The 21,291-nt window shown below is 40.6% G+C and overlaps 1 protein-coding gene and 1 non-coding gene across 5 annotated transcripts in view; both read right to left on the bottom strand.

The window, feature by feature from the left end:
- The window catches only part of Adamtsl1 (ADAMTS like 1), a 392,521-nt gene that overhangs the window by 202,910 nt on the left and 168,320 nt on the right, over window positions 1-21,291 (bottom strand). The gene's annotated exons all lie outside the window — the stretch shown is intronic.
- Window positions 19,263-19,356, bottom strand: LOC118578995. Its single transcript, XR_004944370.1, has one exon. It is a non-coding gene; the product is annotated as a small nucleolar RNA SNORD116 (small nucleolar RNA).

Genomic DNA, 21,291 nt, shown 5'->3' with positions numbered 1-21,291 from the left:
AAGTACCTAACATGAACAATGAATTTCATGAGGACTGAATGATGTGACAGTCAACATTTACACTGCTGGACCAGACTGGGACTGTTTGTTATATTAAGAGAAGTTCCAGGAATAATGACAGAATTACTTCTCACACCAGCTATATATTGTGATGACTAGAAAAGCAACAGAGTCACATGGCCTAAGATTTTACTTGTTCTTAAGTGTCCCTAATGTCTCAAATACTGCTCTTTATTTAGCCAAATAATGGAGCTGGCTTCCAGACTATTTTAAAGATAGCCCCATCTCTCTACTGCTGATCTTGGTAAGTAGCATAAATACTTAGGACACAAGAGAAATAGGAATAGTAGACAAGAAGGGTAAGAAAATCTGCATGTGTCAAATCCAGACTGATTTCAGAGTGTAGATGAGAAGATGAAACTGCTCTTCCAGGAAGTATGGGAGATGCAGAGAGGAGGGAGACAGAGAAAGGTCAGAAACCTACAGATCATCTCATTTGACACTGGTACTCAGTGAACCTTTAAGGCCTTTTCTAATTGGAGCAAGCAGTGATAAACCTGTCCTAACACACACACACACACACACACACACACACACACACACACACACACACACACACACCAAAAAAACAGCCGATGTGGTAGTGTCTTAACTAGAGGAGTGCTCTGCCTATACATGAGTCCTCCACAGTCTCATTTATCAGATGCATGGTACCTTACTGCTGGCTTATGGATCCAACATTCATCTCATCTTTGCTAAGCTTTTGTTTGATTATTTTACTCCAACATTCCCTTGCTTTTTTTTTTTTTTTAGAGATGTGATTATCATGTAAGAAGCTATTAAAAGAGAACTCTCACTTGAACCTGATATCCCTGAAAAACTGAGAGAAAAAAATCTGAGACTTCTTTTCTATGTTATTCTCTGCTAATATGGTATATAAAGTATATGATATGTTTCTACCAACTGTAACCCATCTAGAATCACAAAGGCACTTGCTGCTCTGAGAGCACTGTCACTGAGGTGGTTGACACTGTGGGTACAGGTCAAAGATGCACAGCAACAACTCCCACAGAGCTCTCTTTTATTCTTCTGCCCTTAGTAGAATAGCAATAAGCTGTAGCTGTGGCAGGTGAGGGGACCCATGACAACCAACACCCTATCCATCACCTATTGTGTTAGAGTCTTTTTGAGAAGGCTAGCAATGGAGGCCTGGGCACACAATGGTAGGATCATAACTAGTTATGGTTAAAATGAGGAGGCCTTGTCTTGGAGTAGCTAAATGGTGTCCAATTGCCTTCAGATCTATTAAAAGGACAAAAAAGATAGAGCAAGTCCCTTTATGGGCTCCCTGGAAGCTACTGATAAAACCATAGCCCATAAGGAGGGAACGGATGGCAAGAAAGCATTTGGTTTTCAGAGGAAGGGTCAGCAGACACCATGATGAAGGAAGGAGAAGTGGTGGCTGCTGGAGAGTATTATTTTGTGTGAATTCCATGGAGAGGCTAAACAATGAGTATAGGCTCGAGGCTGAGAACTTATATTTGAAGAGATCAAAAATTAAAAGGAACTTTTTCAAATGGATTCAATGGATCATAAGAATGAAGAGCTCTTGCTTAATAATCTTGCCTGGTTTTGTCCATATGTGTTACATTTCTGCTTTTCCTTTTTCCATAGTCATATTTTTTGTTTAACAATGACAGTGAAGGTCAGCCCTTACCACATTCCTACCATGGCTGAGGTACATTTTATTTATATTAAATTTCATCTCAAGACAGTGATTTTTTACATTTAAGTTACAATGGAAAAAAATGAAGCTCAGGTTCAGTGGTTTGTTTAAGGTTGCACAGCTAAGAAAGAGCAAAGTAGAATTTGAATTCAGATCTATGTATCTGTAAAGGTGCTGCTCTCTTTAGGGCACCACAGTGGTGCCATGATGAAATGTGCATTCCCCTTTTATCATACCCTCATTCCTACTATAAATGTTTCTTTCAATTTTCATTTTAAAGTAAAGACAAGTGCTTAAAATAAAGATAAGGCTGACATGATGTGTATTTCTGGTGGTCTAACAGTTGCTCATGGAGATGGGCCAGCCATAGTCTTTTGTTCTGGTTTTCTTCATTCTGGATCACTCAGCCCTTGTTATCATTAGCTCTGCAGTTCCACAAACCCTAAGTCCTCAGACATCACATGCTAGTCCCCAAGAGTATTTGCAAAGCTTCAGTTTGACACCTTAGAATGTTGGTGCAGGGAGCAGAACACATCTGGCATGTGTAATTTTGACCTCCTTATGCTAATAAGAATAAAAAATGTTCTGGACCAAGCTCTTCTTCCTCTAATTGCAAACATTTCAGGGTTACTAATTCAGCTTAAGAACATCTCACACTGAAAATGAATGGGAAGCTCATAGTTGACAGCGCCTTAAAGATGGAGTTGGAGGAAGGCACAAGTGTGGGTGGAGAGGGGAGATGGTTGACCTCTGAGTCTGTGTCCAGTTCCAGGAACAAAGGAGATACCACAAACATGTGAAGACAGCATCAGTCCACAGTGGTCCCCAGATGAAGGACCCTGAAAGCACCCTTTCCTTCTCTATTGAGAAAAAGGCAACTTGTGAGCTTCCTTATGTTACCCAGCTAAGTACCCACTTCTCCCCATCTCCCCCTTCCCCGTCTCCCACTGGTGCCACAACCTCTGTTCCAGACTGGCAGGTAGCATTGCTGGCCTCCTCTCTCCTCCCCCACCATGCTGCTCAGAAGCTGCTACTCTGGATATACAAAAGGGAGCCCTGGCTGAGCCCTCACCCATGGTGTAAGCTGACTAGACTACAGCACTCTTGAGGCATTCCCTGGTGACTTGGGAAGGCTTAGCGATTGTGGGGATGAGCCAGCCTACTTCCTAGAACAAGGAGTAAATGGAATAAAACCCAGGTACCTGCTTCTTAAATGCCTTGGTCTATTGTATCCAATGAAGGGCTGTTTTGACAATTGGCAGAATACTACTTCCTCAAGTGCGTGAAAAAAAGTTTTAAATTCTCTAGTTTGAGTTTTCAATGACAGCCAACAGTAACCCAGTCTTTACAGCACCAGGTATCTGGGAATCAAGTGGGGAATCATTGTCTCTTCATTGCACCTCTCCACAGTCTTTCACCTCATGTTCCTCTTGATGGGCAATTCTTTCTTTGTCATCCTCTCCAACATTTGGCATAGTGTAGGCACCCAAACAGTTGCTAAATAAATCGATGAATTGATGAACAAATGACTTCTATATGAATCATCATCCTGTTGAGTACTTTTGGAATGAGCTATGGTTTGTGGTAAGGTCTTAGGATCACTATCATATTTTCAATACACATGACAATTATTTTAAAGACATTGTTTAGCTCTTCACCAAATGATATGTCTTATGAAATGAAGCAGAGCATTAAACAGTGACCTCTGCTATGAACATATAATTTTTGACAAAGAAGCCAAAACTGTACAATGAAAAAAAAAGCATCTTCAACAAATGGTGCTAGCATAACTGGATGTCAACATGCAGGAGGCTGCAAATAGATCCATATCTGTCACTGTGCACAAAACTTAAGTCCAGCCAGGTGGTGGTGGTACACGCCTTTAATCCCAGCACTCAGGAGGCAGAGCCAGGTGGATCTCTGTGAGTTCAAGGCCAGCCTAGGCTACCAAGTGAGTTCCAGGAAAGGTGCAAAGCTACACAGAGAAACCCTGTCTCAAAAAACCAAAAAACAAACAAACAAACAAAAACCAAAAATCAAAAGTGGATCAAATACCTCAACATAAATCCAGTTACTCTGAACCTGATAGAAGAGAAAGTAGGAAGTAGTCTTGAACACACTGGCATAGGAGATCACTTTCTAAATATAACACCAGTAGCAAAGACACTGAGAGAAACAATCCATCAATGGGACCTGTTGAAACTGAGAAGCTTTTGTAGAGCAAAGGACACGGTCAACAAGACAAAGTGACAGCCTACAGAATGGAAAAGGTCTTTACCAACCCCACATCTGACAGAGGGCTGATATTCAGAATATATAAAGAACTCTAGAAATTAGACATCAAAATGCCCAACAGTCCAATTAAGAAATGGGCTATAAGCTGGGTGGTGGTGGCGCACGCCTGTAATCCCAGCACTCAGGAGGCAGAGGCACGTGGATCTACATGAGTTCGAGGCCAGCCTGGTAACAGAGCTAGTCTAGGAAAGGCGCAAAGCTACACAGAGAAACCCTGTCTTGAAAAACCAAAAAAAAAAAAAAAAAAAAAAAAAAAAAAGAAATGGGCTATAGAACTAAACAGTGAATTCTCAACAGAGGAAGTTCAAATGGCTGAAAGACATTTAAGGAATTGCTCAACATCCCTAATTATCCAGGAAATGCAAATCAAAACGACTCTGAGATACCACCTTACACCTGTCAGAATGGCTAAGATCAAAAACACAGAAGACAGCTTATGCTGGAGAGGATGTGGAGCAAGGGGAACTCTCCTCCACTGCTGGTGGGAATGCAAGCTTGTACAGCCACTTTGGAAATCAATATGGCGCTTCCTTAGAAAATTGGGAATCTATCTCCCCCAAGACCCAGCTATACCACTCTTGGGCATATACCCAAGGAATGCTCAATCATACCACAAGGGCATTTGCTCAGCTATGTTCATATCAGCATTGTTTGTAATAGCCAGAACCTGGAAACAACCTACATGCCCTTCAACTGAAGAATGGATAAAGAAAATATGGTACATATACACAATGGAGTACTACCCAGCAGAGAAAAACAATGACATCATGAGGTTTGCAGGCAAATGGATGGATCTAGAAAAAAATCATCCTGAGTGAGGTAACCCAGACTCAGAAGGACAAACATGGTATGTACTCACTCATAGGAGGATACTAGATGTAAAACAAAAATGACTAGACTGCTACTCACAACTCCAGGGCGGCTACCTAGAAAATGGGACCCTAGGAAAGACATAGGGATCGCCCAATAACAGAGAAATGGATGAGATCTACATGAACAACCTGGACATGAGTGGAGGTAATAAAGGGCAAGGTTCGAGGGAAAGAGAGCTTAGGGGAGCAGGAGATCCCAGCTGGATCAAGAACAGAAAGGGAGAACAAGGAATAACAGACCATGATAAATGAAGACCACATGAGAACAGGAAGAAGCAAAGTGCTAGAGAGGTCTCCAGAAATCCACAAGGATACCTCCACTGTAGACTACTGGCAATGGTCAAGAGAAAGCTTGAACTGCCCTAGTCTGGTGATTGGGATGGCCAAACACCCTAACTGCTAGAACTCTCATCCAATAACTGATGGAAGTGGATGCAGAGATCCATGGCCAGCCCCCAGATGGAGCTCCAGGAGTCCAATTGTCGAAAAAGGGGAGGGATTTGTAATAGCGTGAATTGTTGAGACCAAGATTGGAAAAAGCACAGAGACAAATAGCTAAACTAATGGAAACACACAAATTATGAACCAAAAGCTGTGGAGCTCCCAACTGGATCAGGCCCTCTGGATGAGTGAGACAACTGAATAGCTTGAACTGTTTGGGAGGCACCCAGGCAGTGAGACCAGGACCTGTCCTTAGTGCATTAGCTGGCTGTTTGGAACCTGCGGCTTATGTGGGGACACTTTTCTCAGCCTGGGAGGAGGAGACTGGACCTGCCTGGACTGAATCTACCAGGTTGAGCTGAATTCCCAAGGGAGTCTTTGTCCTGGAGGAGATGGGAATGGGGGATGGGCTGGGGAGGCAGGCAGGGGTGGAGACAGGTTGGGGAGGACAGGGGGAACCCATGGCTGATATGTAAAATTAAATTAAATTATAAAAAAATTAAAAAATAAAAAAGTGACCTCTGCCTAAGACCACTCTCGCCCCTTTTTGAAAGGCTACCTCTTGTGCTGGCAAGATGGCTGAGAATGTAAAAGCCCTTGCTGAACAAGCCTGACAATCTGACAGAAGTGATTGTTGAAAGTTGCCTTTGACCTCCACACATGTGCTATTGTAAAGGGTGTTGTTTCCCCAATTTCTTTCTCAGCCCATTTATCACTTGTATGTAGGAGGACTACTGATTTTTTTTTTTTTTTTTTTTTTTTTTTTTGAGTTAACCTTGTATCCAGTTACTTCACTAAAGGTGTTTATCAACTATAGGAGTTTCCTGGTAGAATTTTTGAGGTCATGTATGCATACTGTCACATTATCTGAAAATATCAATACTTTGACTTCTTCCTTTCCAATTTGTATCCCCTTGATCTCCTTTTGCTGTCTTATTGTTCTAGCTATAACTTTAAGTACTATAATGAATAGATATGGAGACAATGGTAAGCCTCCATTTTGTTCCTGATTTTAGTGGAATACTTTGAGTTTCTCTCCATTTAATTTGATGTTTGCTATTGGCTTACTGTATATTGCTTATACTATGTTTAGGTATGTTCCTTGTATCTATGATCTCTCCAAGACTTTTATCATGAAGGGGTGTTAGATTTTGTTAAAGGCTATTTCAGCATCTAATGAGATCATCATGTGGTATTTTTCTTTCAGTTATATGATGTATGACATTGGCTGATTTTTGTATGTTGAACCATCCCTGTATTTCTGAGATGAAGTCTACTTGAACATGATAGACGATCTTTTTGATGTGTTCATGGATTTGGTTTGTGAGTATTTTTGCATCAATGTTCATGAGGGAAATTGGTCTGTAATTCTATTTATTTGTTGAGTCTTTGTGTAGTTTAGGTATCAGGGTGACTGTGGCTTCATAAAAAGAATTTGGCAATGTTCCTCTGTTTCTATTTTGTAGATGAATTTGAGAAGTACTGACATTAGCTTTTCTTTGAAAGTCTGGTTGAATTATGTGCTGAAACCATCTGGCTTTGAGCTCTTTTGGTTAGGAGACTTTTAATGACTGCTTCTATTTCTTTAGAGGTTATGGATCTATTTAAATTGTTTATCTGATCTTAATTTAATTTTGGTATGTGTCATCTATCAAGAAATTTGTCCATTTCTTTTAGATTTTCCAGTTTTGTGGAGTACAGGTTTTTGAAGTATGACCTAAACTCCCAGGAATCTACAAGGATGTCCCCAGATAAGACTCCTAGCAACAGTGGATACCTAACCTGAACTAGCCATCTCCTGTGACTAGGCAAAACTTCCAGTGGAAGGATTGGGACACTAATTGGCCATATAACCTTCAACCTACAGTCTCTCCTGACTATGGGATGTACTGGGGTAAGGGTAGAACAGATATTGTGGGAGTGGCTAACCAATGACTGATCTAGCCTAAGACCCATGCCATGAGAATGAGCCCACCCCTGATACTGCCTGGAGTGTTCAACCCAGAGGCTGGATTGCCTAGAGACCTAAGGATAGAACAAAACAGGATTGAAAAAAAAATGTCAATGTAATAATGTTTAATGGTATTCTGTTATAATCATAGATTGATGACTTCCCCAATTGTGATTAGAGAGCCTTTATCCAGTAACTAATAGAAATAGATACAGAGACCCACAGCCAAACATTAGGTCAAACTCAGGGAAGAGTTTTGCTGAAGAGAGGGAGGAGGGATTATATGAACCAGAGGGTTCAAGAACATGACAAGAAAACCCACAGACACACAGAAACAACTAACCTGGGCTCATAGGAGCTCAGAGTCTGAACTGACAACCAGGGAGCCTGCATAGGTATGATATAGGCCCTCTACATACATGTGACAGTTGTGTAGCTTGGTCTAGCTGTGGGACTCCTAACAGTGGGATCAGGGGCTGCCTTTGAATATTTTACTGGCTTTTGGGACCCTACTCCTCATACTGGGTTGCCTTTCCTAGTCTTAATATAAGGGGAGGTGCTTAGTCTTACTGCAAAGTGCTATGCCATGTTTTGTTGATACCCATGGGAGGGCTGCCCCTTTCTGAACAGAAACAGAGGATGGGTGGCAGGCAGAGTGAGTGAGAGGAGAGGAGGTAGGGTAAACTGCAGTTGGGATGTAAAACAAATAAACGAATTTAGTTAAGAAAAAAAACGAAGTGTTAGTTATTAGTGGAATTGGACTCAATCTTCCCATGGTCAGGAATACTTGATGATTTTAGCATTTGGAAATTCTAAAATTAAATACTTAAAAATTTATAGCATTCAACTTTGCCTTTATATGCCTTAAAGAATTTTCCAGCACTTTGAGAATTGTGAACCCCAGTATGGAAGCACATATTTTGAGCCATTGACCCTAGCTCTGGGTGACATGGTATATGGTTCTAGCTAATGCTGCCATGACTTTCTAGGAACAACAGAGTTCATGGACCAAGGAGTAAAATGGTTAAAGTATGAACCTGAAAGGAAATGGTGAATAGAAGAGCAGAGCTGAGGCTGGGAAGACCATTGTCGTGTTCAGGAGAAGGAGGGTAAGGACATGAAGGATCAGAGTAGACATGGGGAGGGCAGGAGAGCACAGGGTCATGCTAAGAAGTAAGAGTAAAGGGTTGCTTCTTGGCTTTCCACCTGAAGCTTTGCTGTCTGACATTTTATGAAGCTATGAAGCCCAACAAGAGACAAGAAATGCAGCATCCCCAAATCAGCTCATTCCAAACCCCATGAGTCTTCTTGTAAACTTGGGACCCACCATGTGTCCAAGTTGAGTAGGAAGACGAATCACTATGCAATCATTGACTGCTTTGCTTTTCTACAGTTGACTTCACTTTTCCTCTTGCAGTCCCCTGGCTTAGGACAATGATTCTTGACTCTTATAAACATGGGATATCCAGTGGGGGATTATATTATAGGATTATACCCAGAATCTGCTAGGTAGCAGGAAAGTATGGTCTAAACTGAAAGAATACAGCTCAGCCTCCAAGGGAGAAAAGAATGGATTATTTTCAGTCTTTCCCAATATTCACAGGCTGCTCGTGTTTCAGAAAGTCTTTCTTAATCACATGAGCCTATATTGAATAACCTTAGCTTTTTCTATCTATTTTAAACTTTACTTTTCAATTATGTGCAACATTATTTTCATCTTCTTGACCTAGTGTTTTATTTTCTAAATGTCATTATAAACTAGGTGAAGGCAGAAATGCATGCTGAGAGTCCACTTACACTTTTTCTTTGTTTTTCTTTTTTGAGACAGGGCTCCTCTGTGTAATCACCCTAGCTGTCCTAGAACTCATTTTGTAGACCAGGTTGGCCTCAAACTCCCAGAGATCCACCTGCTTCTGTCTGCCAAGTGCTGGGATTAAAGGTGTGTTCACTATGGCATGGTCTCACTTACACTTCTTCCCGAGCATTTTCTAAAAGAAGGATACTGAGACATGAGTATTCCATAAACTTACTGGATAAGAGAACTCATACTTTGCCCTTATTTATTTCTAGGTTCCTTTTCTTTTTTAAAAAATTATTATTATATTTGTGTTTTAATTTCACACATCAGCCATGGGTTCCCCTGTCCTCCCCCCTCCCGCCCCCCCCCCCACCTTTGCCATTTACTCCCCTCTATTCCCATCTCCTCCAGGAACAAGACTCCCCTGGGGAGTCATTTAAACCTGGTGTATTCAGTACAGGCAAGTTCAGTCCTCTCCTACAAGGCTGAGCAAAGTGTCCCTGTGTAGGTCCAAGGTTCCAAACAGCCAGCTCATGCACTAAGGACAGGTCCCCTTCCCACAGCCTGGATGTCTCGCAAACAGTTCAAGCTATTCAATTGTCTCACTTATTCAGAGGGCCTGATCTAGCTGGGGGCTCCACAGCCTTTGGGTCATAATTCATATGCTTACACTTGTTTGGCTATTTATCCCTGTGCTTTATCCAATCTTGTTCTCAACAATTCTTGCTCTTACAATCCCTCCTCTTTCTCGACAATTGGACTCCTGGAGCTCCACCTGGGGGCTGGCCATGGATCTCTGCATTCACTTCCATCAGTTATTGGATGAGAGTTCCAGCTCGACTGGTAGGGTGTTTGGCCATCTGATCACCAGACTAGGTCAGATCAGGCTTTCTCTCCACCATTGCCAGTAGTCTACAGTGGATGTATCATTGTGGATTTCTGGGGACCTCTCCAGCACTCTGCCCGTTCCTGTTCTCATGTGGTCTTCATTTATCATAGTTTGTTATTCCTTGTTCTCCCTTTCTGTTCTTGATCCAGCTGGGATCTCCTGCTCCCCTAAGCTCTCTTTCCCTCGAACCTTGCCCTTCATTACCTCCACTCATGTCCAGGTTGTTCATGTAGATCTCATCCATTTCTCTGTTATTGGGCGATCCCTGTGTCTTTCCTAGGGTCCCGTTTTCTAGGTAGCCTCCCTGGAGTTGTGAGTAGAAGTCTAGTCATCTTTGTTTTACATCTAGTATCCTCCTATGAGTGAGTACATACCATGTTTGTCCTGAGTCTGGGATACCTCACTCAGGATGATTTTTTCTAGATCCATCCATTTGCCTGCAAACCTCATGATGTCATTGTTTTTCTCTGCTGGGTAGTACTCCATTGTGTATATGTACCATATTTTCTTTATCCATTCTTCAGTTGAAGGGCATATAGGTTGTTTCCAGGTTCTGGCTATTACAAACAATGCTGATATGAACATAGCTGAGCAAATGCCCTTGTGGTATGATTGAGCATTCCTTGGGTATATGCCCAAGAGTGGTATAGCTGGGTCTTGGGGGAGATGGATTCCCAATTTTCTAAGGAAGCGCCATATTGATTTCCAAAGTGGCTGTACAAGCTTGCATTCCCACCAGCAGTGGAGGAGAGTTCCCCTTGCTCCACATCCTCTCCAGCATAAGCTGTCTTCTGTGTTTTTGATCTTAGCCATTCTGACAGGTGTAAGGTGGTATCTCAGAGTCGTTTTGATTTGCATTTCCTGGATAATTAGGGATGTTGAGCAATTCCTTAAATGTCTTTCAGCCATTTGAACTTCCTCTGTTGAGAATTCACTGTTTAGTTCTATAGCCCATTTCTTTTTTTTTTTTTTTTTTTGGTTTTTCAAGACAGGGTTTCTCTGTGTAGCTTTGCGCCTTTCCTGGACTAGCTCTGTTACCAGGCTGGCCTCGAACTCATGTAGATCCACGTGCCTCTGCCTCCTGAGTGCTGGGATTACAGGCGTGCGCCACCACCACCCAGCTTATAGCCCATTTCTTAATTGGACTGTTGGGCATTTTGATGTCTAATTTCTAGAGTTCTTTATATATTCTGAATATCAGCCCTCTCTCAGATGTGGGGTTGGTAAAGAACTTTTCCATTCTGTAGGCTGTCACTTTGTCTTGTTGACCGTGTCCTTTGCTCTACAAAAGCTTCTCAGTTTCAACAGGTCCCATTGATTGATTATTGATTATCAGTGTCTTTGCTACTGGTGTTATATTTAGAAAGTGATCTCCGGTGCCAGTGCATTCAAGACTACTTCCTACTTTCTCTTCTATCAGGTTCAGAGTAACTGGATTTATGTTGAGGTCTTTGATCCACTTGGACTTAAGTTTTGTGCATGGTGACAGATATGGATCTATTTGCAGCAAAATTATTGTGTGGTAATAGAAATCAGATCAGTGCTTCCCTGAAGTGAGGTAAGAGTCCAGTTATTAGGGTTTATGTTTTACTTTTGACTGGAATGAATAGCAGTTACATGAGCATATACATTTATTTATTAAAATTTATGAAACAGCCAATATGGTGGCATGCACCTGTACTCATATTGTTTGGTAGATGGAAAGCAGTTTGCAGCTGTGTGAGACCCTATATCAAAAATAAAACAATGACAACAGCCGGGCGTTGGTGGCGCATGCCTTTAATCCCAGCACTCAGGAGGCAGAGCCAGGCGTAACTCTGTGAGTTTGAGGCCAGCCTGGTCTACAGAGCGAGAGCCAGGAAAGGCTCAAAGCTACACATCTAGTATCCTCCAATGAGTGAGTACATACCATGTTTGTCCTTTTGAGTCTGGGTTACCTCACTCAGGATGATTTTTTTCTAGATCCATCCATTTGCCTGCAAACCTCATGATGTCATTGTTTTTCTCTGCTGAGTAGTACTCCATTGTGTATATGTACCATATTTTCTTTATCCATTCTTCAGTTGAAGGGCATGTAGGTTGTTTCCAGGTTCTGGCTATTACAAACAAAGCTGATACAAACATAGCTGAGCAAATGCCCTTGTGGTATGATTGAGCATTCCTTGGGTATATGCCCAAGAGTGGTATAGCTGGGTCTTAGGGGAGATGGATTCCCAATTTTCTAAGGAAGCACCATATTGATTTCCAAAGTGGCTGTAGAAGCTTGCATTCCCACCAGCAGTGGAGGAGAGTTCCCTTTGCTCTACATCCTCTCCAGCATAAGCTGTCTTCTGTGTTTTTGATCTTAGCCATTCTGACAGGTGTAAGGTGGTATCTCAGAGTCGTTTTGATTTGCATTTCCCAGATAATTAGGGATGTTGAGCAATTCCTTAAATGTCTTTCAGCCATTTGAACTTCCTCTCTGGAGAATTCTCTGTTTAGTTCTACAGCCCATTTCTTAATTGGACTGTTGGGTATTTTGATGTCTAATTTCTTGAGTTCTTTATATATTCTGGATATTAGCCCTCGGTCAGAGGTGGGGTTGGTGAAGACCTTTTCCCATTCTGTAGGCTGTCGCTTTGTCTTGTTGACCGTGTCCTTTGCTCTACAAAAGCTTCTCAGTTTCAACAGGTCCCATTGATTGATTGTTTCTCTCAGTGTCTGTGCTACTGGTGTTATATTTAGAAAGTAATCTCCGGTGCCAATGTGTTCAAGAGTACTTCCTACTATCTCTACTATCAGGTTCAGAGTAGCTGGATTTACGTTGAGGTCTTTGATCCACTTGGATTTAAGTTTTGTGCATGGTGACAGATATGGATCTTTTTGCAGCCTTTTACACATTGACATCCAGTTATGCCAGCACCATTTGTTGAAGATGCTTTCTTTTTTCCATTGTACATTTTTGGCTTCTTTGTCAAAAATTATGTGTTCATAGGTGTGCGGGTTAATGTCAGGGTCTTCAATTCGATCCCATTGGTCCACATGTCGGTTTTTATGCCAGTACCAAGCTGTTTTTATTACAGTACCTCTTTAGTAGAGCTTGAGGTCGGGGATTGTGATGCCTCCAGAGGTTGTTTTATTGTACAGGATTCTTTTGGCTATCCTGGTTTTTTTGTTTTTCCATATGAAGTTGAGTATTATTCTTTCCAGATCTGTGAAGAATTGTGTTGGTAATTTGATGGGAATTGCGTTGAATCTGTAGATTGCTTTTGGTAAGATTGCCATTTTTACTATGTTAATCCTGCCTATCCATGAGCATGGGAGATCTTTCTATTTTCTGATATCTTCTTCAATTTCTTTTTTCAGGGACTTAAAGTTCTTGTCATATAGGTCCTTCTCATGCTTAGTTAGCGTAACCCCAAGGTATTTTATATCATTTGTGGCTATTGTAAAGGGTGATGTATATCTGATTTCCTTCTCAGCCTGTTTGTCTACTGTATATAGAAGGGCTACTGATTTTTTTGAGTTGATCTTGTATCCTGCTATGTTGCTGAAGGTTTTTATTAGCTGTATCAGTTCCTTGGTTGAATTTTGGGGGTCACTCATGTATACAAACATGTCATCTGCAAATAGGGAGAGCTTGACTTCTTCCTTTCCAATTTGTATCCCCTTAATCTCTTTATTTTGTCTTATAGCTCTGGCTAGAACTTCAAGTACTATATTGAATAAGTATGGGGAGAGGGGACAGCCTTGCCTTGTTCCTGATTTTAGTGGTATTGCTTTGAGTTTCTCTCCATTTAATTTGATGTTGGCTGTTGGCTTGCTGTGGATTGCCTTTATTATGTTTAGGTATGTTCCCTGTATTCCTGATAGCTCCAAGACCTTTATCATGAAGGGGTGTTGGATTTTGTCAAATGCCTTTTCTGTATCTAGTGAGATGATCATGTGGTTTTTTTCCTTGAGTTTGTTTATATGGTATATTACATTGACGGACTTTCATATGTTGAACCACCCTTGCATCCCTGGGATGAAGCCTCCTTGATCATGGTGGGTAATAGTTTTGATGTGTTCTTGGAGTCTGTTTGCCAGTATTTTATTGAGTATTTTTGCATCAATATTCATGAGGGAGATTGGTCTGTGGTTCTCTTTCTTTGTTGCATCTTTGTTTGGTTTAGGAATCAGGGTAATTGTAGCCTCATAGAAGGAGTTTGGTAATATTCCTTCTGCTTCTATTGTGTGGAACAATTTAAAGTGTATTGGTATTAAGTCTTCTTTGAAGATCTGGTAGAATTCTGCACTGAAACCATCTGATCCTGGGCTTTTTTGGTTGGGAGTCTTTTAATGACTGATTCTATTTCCTTAGGGGTTATTGGACTGTTTAAATGGTTTACATGGTCTTGATTTAACTTAGGTATGTGGTACCTATCCAGAAAATTGTCCATTTCTTTTAGATTTTCCAGTTTTGTGAAGTAGAGGTTTTTGAAGTATGACCTGATGATTCTCTGGATTTCCTCATTGTCTGTTGTTATGTCCCCCTTTTCATTTCTGATTTTGTTAATTTGGATGCTCTCTCTCTCTGTCTTTTGGTTAGTTTGGATAAGGGCTTGTCTATCTTGTTGATCTTCTCAAAGAACCAACTCTTCGTTTCATTAATCCTTTGTATTATTCTCTTTATTTCTATTTTATATATTTCAGCTCTCAATTTGATAATTTCCTGGTATCTGTTCCTCCTGGGAGACTTTGCTTCTTCCTGTTCAAGAACTTTCAGGTGTGCTGTCAAGTCACTAGCATGAGATTTCTCCAGCTTCTTTATGTGGGCATTTAGTGCTATAAATTTCTCTCAGCACTGCTTTCATAGTGTCCCATAAGTTTAGGTATGTGGTGTATTCATTTTCATTGATCTCTAGGAAGTCTTTAATTTCTTTCTTTATTTCTTCCTTAACCCATTGGTGATTCAGTTGAGCATTATTCAGTTTCCATGAGATTGTAGAATTTCTATAGTTTTTTCTGTTGTTGAAATCTAACTTTAAAACATGGTGGTCTGATAGAACACAGGAGGTTATTCCAATTGTTTTGTATCTGTTGAGATTTGCTTTGTGGCCAAGTATGTGGTCAATTTTAGAGAAAGTTCCATGGGGTGCTGTGAAGAAGGTATATTCTTTTTTGTCTGGGTGGAATGTTCTGTAGATATCAATTAAGTCTATTTGAGCCATAACATCACTTAAGTCCATTATGTCTCTGTTAAGTTTCCATTTGGCCGATCTGTCCAGAGGTGAAAGTGGGGTGTTGAAATCTCCCAATATTAATGTGTGGGGTTTTATATGTGATTCAAGCTTTAGTAGTGTTTCTTTTACATATGTGGGTGCCCTTGTGTTTGGGGCATAAATGTTCAGAATTGAGACTTCATCTTGGTGGATCTTTCCTGTGATGAGTATGTAATGTCCTTCATCATGTCATTTGATTGATTTTAGTTTGAAATCTATTTTGCTGGATATTAAGATAGCTACACCAGCTTGCTTCTTAAGACCATTTGATTGGAAAGTCTTTTCCCAGCCTTTTATTCTTAGGAGGTGTCTGTCTTTGAATTTGAGGTGTGTTTCTTGTATGCAGCAGAAAGATGGGTCCTGTTTTCGCATCCATTCTGTTAGCCTGTGTCTTTTTATAGGTGAATTAAGTCCATTGATATTAAGGGATATTAATGACCAGTTTTTGTTCATTCCTGTTATTATTTTTATTTTTTGGTGGTAGTGTGTGTGTACTTCTCTTCTTTGGGGTTTACTGCTGTGGTGTTATCTATTGCCTGTGTTTTCATGGGTGTGTCTGTCTTCCTTAGGTTGGAATTTTCCTTCTAGTTCTTTCTGTAGGGCTGCATTTGTGGATAAGTATTGTTGAAAGAAGGTCTTGTTCACTCCTTCTATGATGACTGAAAGTTTTGCTGGGTATATTAGTCTAGGCTGGCATCCATGGTCTCTTAGTGTCTGCATTATATCTGTCCAGGTCCTTCTGGCTTTCAAAGTCTCCACTGAGAAATCGGGTGTTATTCTGATGGGGTTGCCTTTGTAAGTCACTTGGCCTTTTTCCTTTGTTGCCCTTAATATTCTTTCTTTATTCTGTATGTTTAGTCATTTAATTATTATGTGGCCAGGGGACTTTTTTTGGGGGTCTAGTCTGTTTGGTGTTCTATAGGCTTCTTGTATCTTCATAGGCATTTCGTTCTTTAAGGTGGGAAAGTTTTCTTCTATGATCTTGTTAAATATATTTTCTGTGCCTTTGAGTTGGTATTCTTCTCCTTCCTCTATCCCTATTATTTGTATGTTTGGTCTTTTCGTGGTGTCCCAAATTTCTTGGACATTTTGGGTCATGACTTTGTTGGTTTTAGTGTTTTCTTTGACTGATGAATCTACTTCTTCTAACGTATCTTCAACACCAGAGACCCTCTCTTCCATCTCTTGCATTCTGTTGGTTATACTTGCCGCTGAAGTTCCTGTTTGTTTACTCAGATTTTCTATTTCCAGCATTCCTTCTGCTAGTGTCTTCTTCATTTTTTCTATTTCCCTCTTCAGGTCTTGGACTGTCTCCCTTGCTTTTTCATGATTTTCTTTCAGGGACTTATTGTTTTCTTCTGCTTTAATTGTCCTTTCCTCTAGTTTTTTATAGCATTCTTCCCATTTTTTGTTTGTCTGTTCTTCACTTTACTTTTGATTTCTTCTATATAAGGCTCTAGCCTCTTCATGATGCTACTTATAAGGTTGTTTTCTTCTTCTTCTTCTTCCATTCTGTGATGTTCAGGTCTAGCTGTTGGAGAAGGGCTAGGTTCTGGTGATGCTGTATTGCTCTTTATTTTGTTGTATGTACTTCTGCCTTGGCGTCTGCCCATCTCCTTGTGGGTTCCTTCTTGGTCTTATCAGTGTACTTGGTCCAGACAGAGCTGACAGATTTAGGGAGCCTCTCTCTGGTCCAGATGGAAGCTCTGGGCCGGATGGGAGCTCTGTTCCAGATGAGAGTGCTGGCTGGATAGGAGCTGGGGGGCTGGACTCTGAATCTCAGGAAGTCCCTGGGGTCTCCTTATCTTGTCCAGATGGGAGCTCCTCTTGTCCAGATGGGAGTTCCGGGACAGGATGGAAGCTCTGGTCCAGATGGGAGTTCTGGGGTGGATGGGAGCTGGGGTCTCTCTGGTCCAGATGGAATTTCTGGGGCGGATGGTAGCTGGGGGCTAGTCTCTGAGTCTCAGGAAGTGGCTGGGGTCTCGGGCAAATGGGTGTGGGGGCAGGGTGTGGAGATTGCAGGGTCTGCCTGCAGTCTTGGAAAAGGGGAGCCTTCCCACAGGGCCTGAAGATTGGCCAGAAACTAGGGCCAAGTTGGGCATGTCCTCCCAGGATGGTGCCCAGGGGTGGGACTCAGGGGCGGTTGCCTCTCTGACTATAACCCCAGGCACTCACCTCTGGTCCAGATGGGAGTTCCAGGGCAGATGGGAGCTGGGGTCTGGTCTCTGAGTCTCAGGAAGTGGCTGGGGTCTGGGGCAAATGGGTGTGGGGGCAGGGTGTGGAGATTGCAGGGTCTGCCTGCAGTCTTGGAAAAGGGGAGCCTTCCCACCTCTAGGCTTCTTTTCAAAATACCTCACAGAATAAAAACACCTTTGGGTACATAATTATGCTCAGTGTTTTCTGGGGAAAATAGGAAGGGATTGTGTCTGCCTAACACTAACTGATTCCAAGTGGGAATCACAAACTTTGTATCATTCCTGTAGAGTACTATAAGTGGCCATTTTTGTGATGTTGTCATTCACTACTTTAGCTTTGTGAAGTGATGCTTTTGTTAATGAGCCAACATGTAGCGAAATGTAATGCTCCCCAATGTACATACACTTCAAATCACCATCTACAGGATAAGGCATACATACAATCAATGTTTGTTAACTTTCTAAAATTCATACCAAAATGCCACATTGGCAACAACTGGAACAATGCTAGTCTTCTTATGGGGTCCTCTACCTCCATAAATCCACAGTTTTGTAAACTGTCCTCCACAGGAGATGACTGTTCTCCACTGAGTAGTGCATGGATTGAATCAGGGTTTCAGGTCTACATATGCCTACTCTTTTCTCTCTGGCTGAGTGCTCCCTCTACATTCACAGCTCAGTGCTCATCATGTTTCTCTTCATCTAATCTGAATTTCTTCATACACTATTCAAGCAGGCAAACCCAGAGCACATCTCAACACATGGGAAGTACTTTCAAGGTTTATCAGGGAGGGTGATTACCATTTGCCAAATCTGAAGCTTCAGAATGGACACACATGGCACAGGAGGAAGGGTTTATAATCCACCTAGTTGCCCCCAGTGATTCACATATTGGCAGATGTCATGGACAGTCCACTTTCAATCTATTTATTTTATTGGCCATACCTGTCAAATTGTTGCTGGGACACCAGCTGTAAACCAATCAGCCTGTGACCATCTTCAGAGAAGAAACTTTCTGCTATTGTGTAGAGTGTGCACTGTGATTTGTTGACTGGCAGTTGAAGCATTTTAAAAAGACAGGAAGGAAGTAATTTAATTCTATCCACTTTTATACACGTTATCTCATTTAATACCCCATGGGGGCTCCATTGGGAGTGGTCCTATTCTGTTACCATTTTATGAAGGAGTAAATAGGCTCAAGCAGATAAAACATTATACGAGAGGTCACACACCCAGTAAGCATCAGGACATAGTAAATTCTAGAATGCTTACCCATCATAGTACACAAGCATTGCCAAATTTGCTTGTATAACCAATGTTTGGTGTTTAAATTTTTTTGAAGAAATGTTTCTTCAGGGAGAAAGATGAGTCAATGTAACTAAGGAAGTAAAAGGTCTATATCCTTAAAAATGTAAAATATGGTGATAAGAAATTGAATGAGACACAAATGAATGGAAAATACATCATGCCTATGTATTAGAGGAATAATGTTAAAATGTCTACATGTCTATATCATTCATATAGAATAGAAAATTCGAGTAGACAAATCAATCTTGAGCCCCAAACAACAAAGCTAGAGGTATCACACTCCCCGATTTCTAAGTCTATTATAAGGGTACAGTGATCAAAATAGCATGGCACTGGTTTGAACCCAGAAACATGAACCAGTGGAACAGAATAGAGAGCCCACAAATTAACCCAGGCATTTATGGCCAATTTAGTTTTGACAAAGTTGCCAAGGACACAGAATAAGGAAAGAAATATTCTCTTTAATAAATGGAATCTGGGAACCTGGATGTCCTAGGTCAAAGACCTTTATCCTTAATCATACACACAAAACAGCTCATACTCTTTTTCTTTTTTTTCTTGAGAGTGGCGGTACTGAGTTTTCACTCACTTTGTTCAGCTTTTCCAAGGAATGTTTGACTGGAAATCATCATCGATAGCTCATACTCTTTCATACACAAAAACCAATGCATATCCTAAAACTATAAACATACTTGAAGAAACACTGGGAATAGCTTGATGACATTTGTTGGTCTTAACAATGATTTTGGGGGCTGTATAACCTCAAAAGAAAAGGCAACAAAAGCAAAATAAAAACATGATATTATATTAAACTAAAAAAAAAATTTGTACACAGAAGAAGAAACAATCAACAGTATAAAGAGAACATCCCAGACAATGGGAGAGAATATATATAAACCATAAGTAGTTAATATCCAAAATACACTAGAAACACAACTGAATATCAAAAACTATAAAAGACTTGGTTAAAATGGGCAAATGATCTGAAAGGCACTTCTTCAAAGAGGACATGGAAAGGGCTAGCTGGCTTAAAAGCAAACACCCAGCCATCACTAAGCATGATGGAAATGCAATGAAACCCATGGTCATCTGTCACCCCATACCTGCCAGAATGGCTGTTACAGAACTGAGGAAAGCCACAGCTGATGCAAATTCAGAGAGAAGGGAGGTTTTCTACTGAATGTGGGAATGTGAATTGATTAAACCAACCAAAAAAGAATTCCTCAAAGAGTTGTAAAAATAGAACTACCATGAAGTACTGTATGATGCAACAATCCCCATTTACATGTGTAATCAAAGGGCATGAAGTGGGGATGTTGAAGAGACATCTGCTTTCTCATGGCCATCCTATCATTCACAGAAGCCAAATATGGAATAAACCTGTATAAGCTGAGATGAATTTTAACAGCTAAATCTGAAAAATTATAAAATGATAACCTTTACTTTTAGGTCCTTTATTAAAGAAACACAAAAGTTATTTCATTATAAATCAACAGTGAAAGTGTTTTTCTTTATTTTTTTATATTTCTTAAATTATCTGGCTCATTTTCAAATTTGTTCGAATACATTAAAATTTTTATATAATCTAATTTAGAATAACTTTACATTCATTTAATTCCAGATGTTTTCCAATGAAAGCTTAAGGGGAAAATACACTCTTAGAAGAAACACAGAAAATGGAAAATAAGTTTTGGGCTGGAAGAAAAGAAATGTAATTTCTAGTCCAAGGTTACCATGGGTATGACCTCTAGTGAGTCCTTCCTGAGTTTCATGGTGGTTGAAATGTCACCACCTGCTATTGTTAAAGCACTGCTGTATGAGAGGTGGAAATTCTTTATTCTCTTAGCATTTACTCATGGTTTGCTCTTATTGACATGTGAAGACAAATGCAATGCAGCTCCTCCCCCTTGGAAAGAATGAGTTAGGAGACATAAACAAATTTGAGGTGAAGGAAGAAATGGTAAAGGACAAAGAAGCATTGGTGAAGAAGACGCTAGAGGAAAAGAGAGGAACATTTCAGGGACAGACCATGACATTTCTCTAAGACCATGAGTTCTGATGGTGTATAGGACTTGTCAGCCTGAACAGAAAGGGTCAAATTAAAAGTGAGGGTGGAAAGACACCAAGAATCCTGGTTGCCAAAATAATATGGCTGTGCTGTGAGTTTGCATTTTATCCTCAAAGGGGAAGGGCTATGAAGGATTCTGAAAAGGGACAAATGAGTCTAGAAAACAGATTCTGAAGCCAAATAGATAATGGATCTGAGCTGGAAAATTTCTGCACTCACAGTATTAACTTAGTCAAGGGAATGGAAAGGTCTTAACTAAATAAAGGCAGCCAGGATGGAGAAGGACCAGTCTTGAGAAACAGTATAGAAACAAGACTAAGTTTGTTGTGTAAAGTTGAGAAACTAAGTGACTCTTCTGATTTGCTTGGATAGGCAATGCAAGTCCTATCTATGGAGGGAGCTTGAGAAAAACAAAACATTACATGTATGTAACTCTAGATTTAAATAGATACATATACACATAGTCACATATGTATTATGTCATATAAACACTAGCAGGATGATT

The sequence above is a fragment of the Onychomys torridus genome, chromosome 2 (genome assembly GCF_903995425.1).
Source record: "Onychomys torridus chromosome 2, mOncTor1.1, whole genome shotgun sequence".
NCBI lineage: Eukaryota > Metazoa > Chordata > Mammalia > Rodentia > Cricetidae > Onychomys > Onychomys torridus.
Note: the sequence above shows the minus strand (reverse complement) of the source record. Positions and strands in the feature narration are given on the sequence as shown.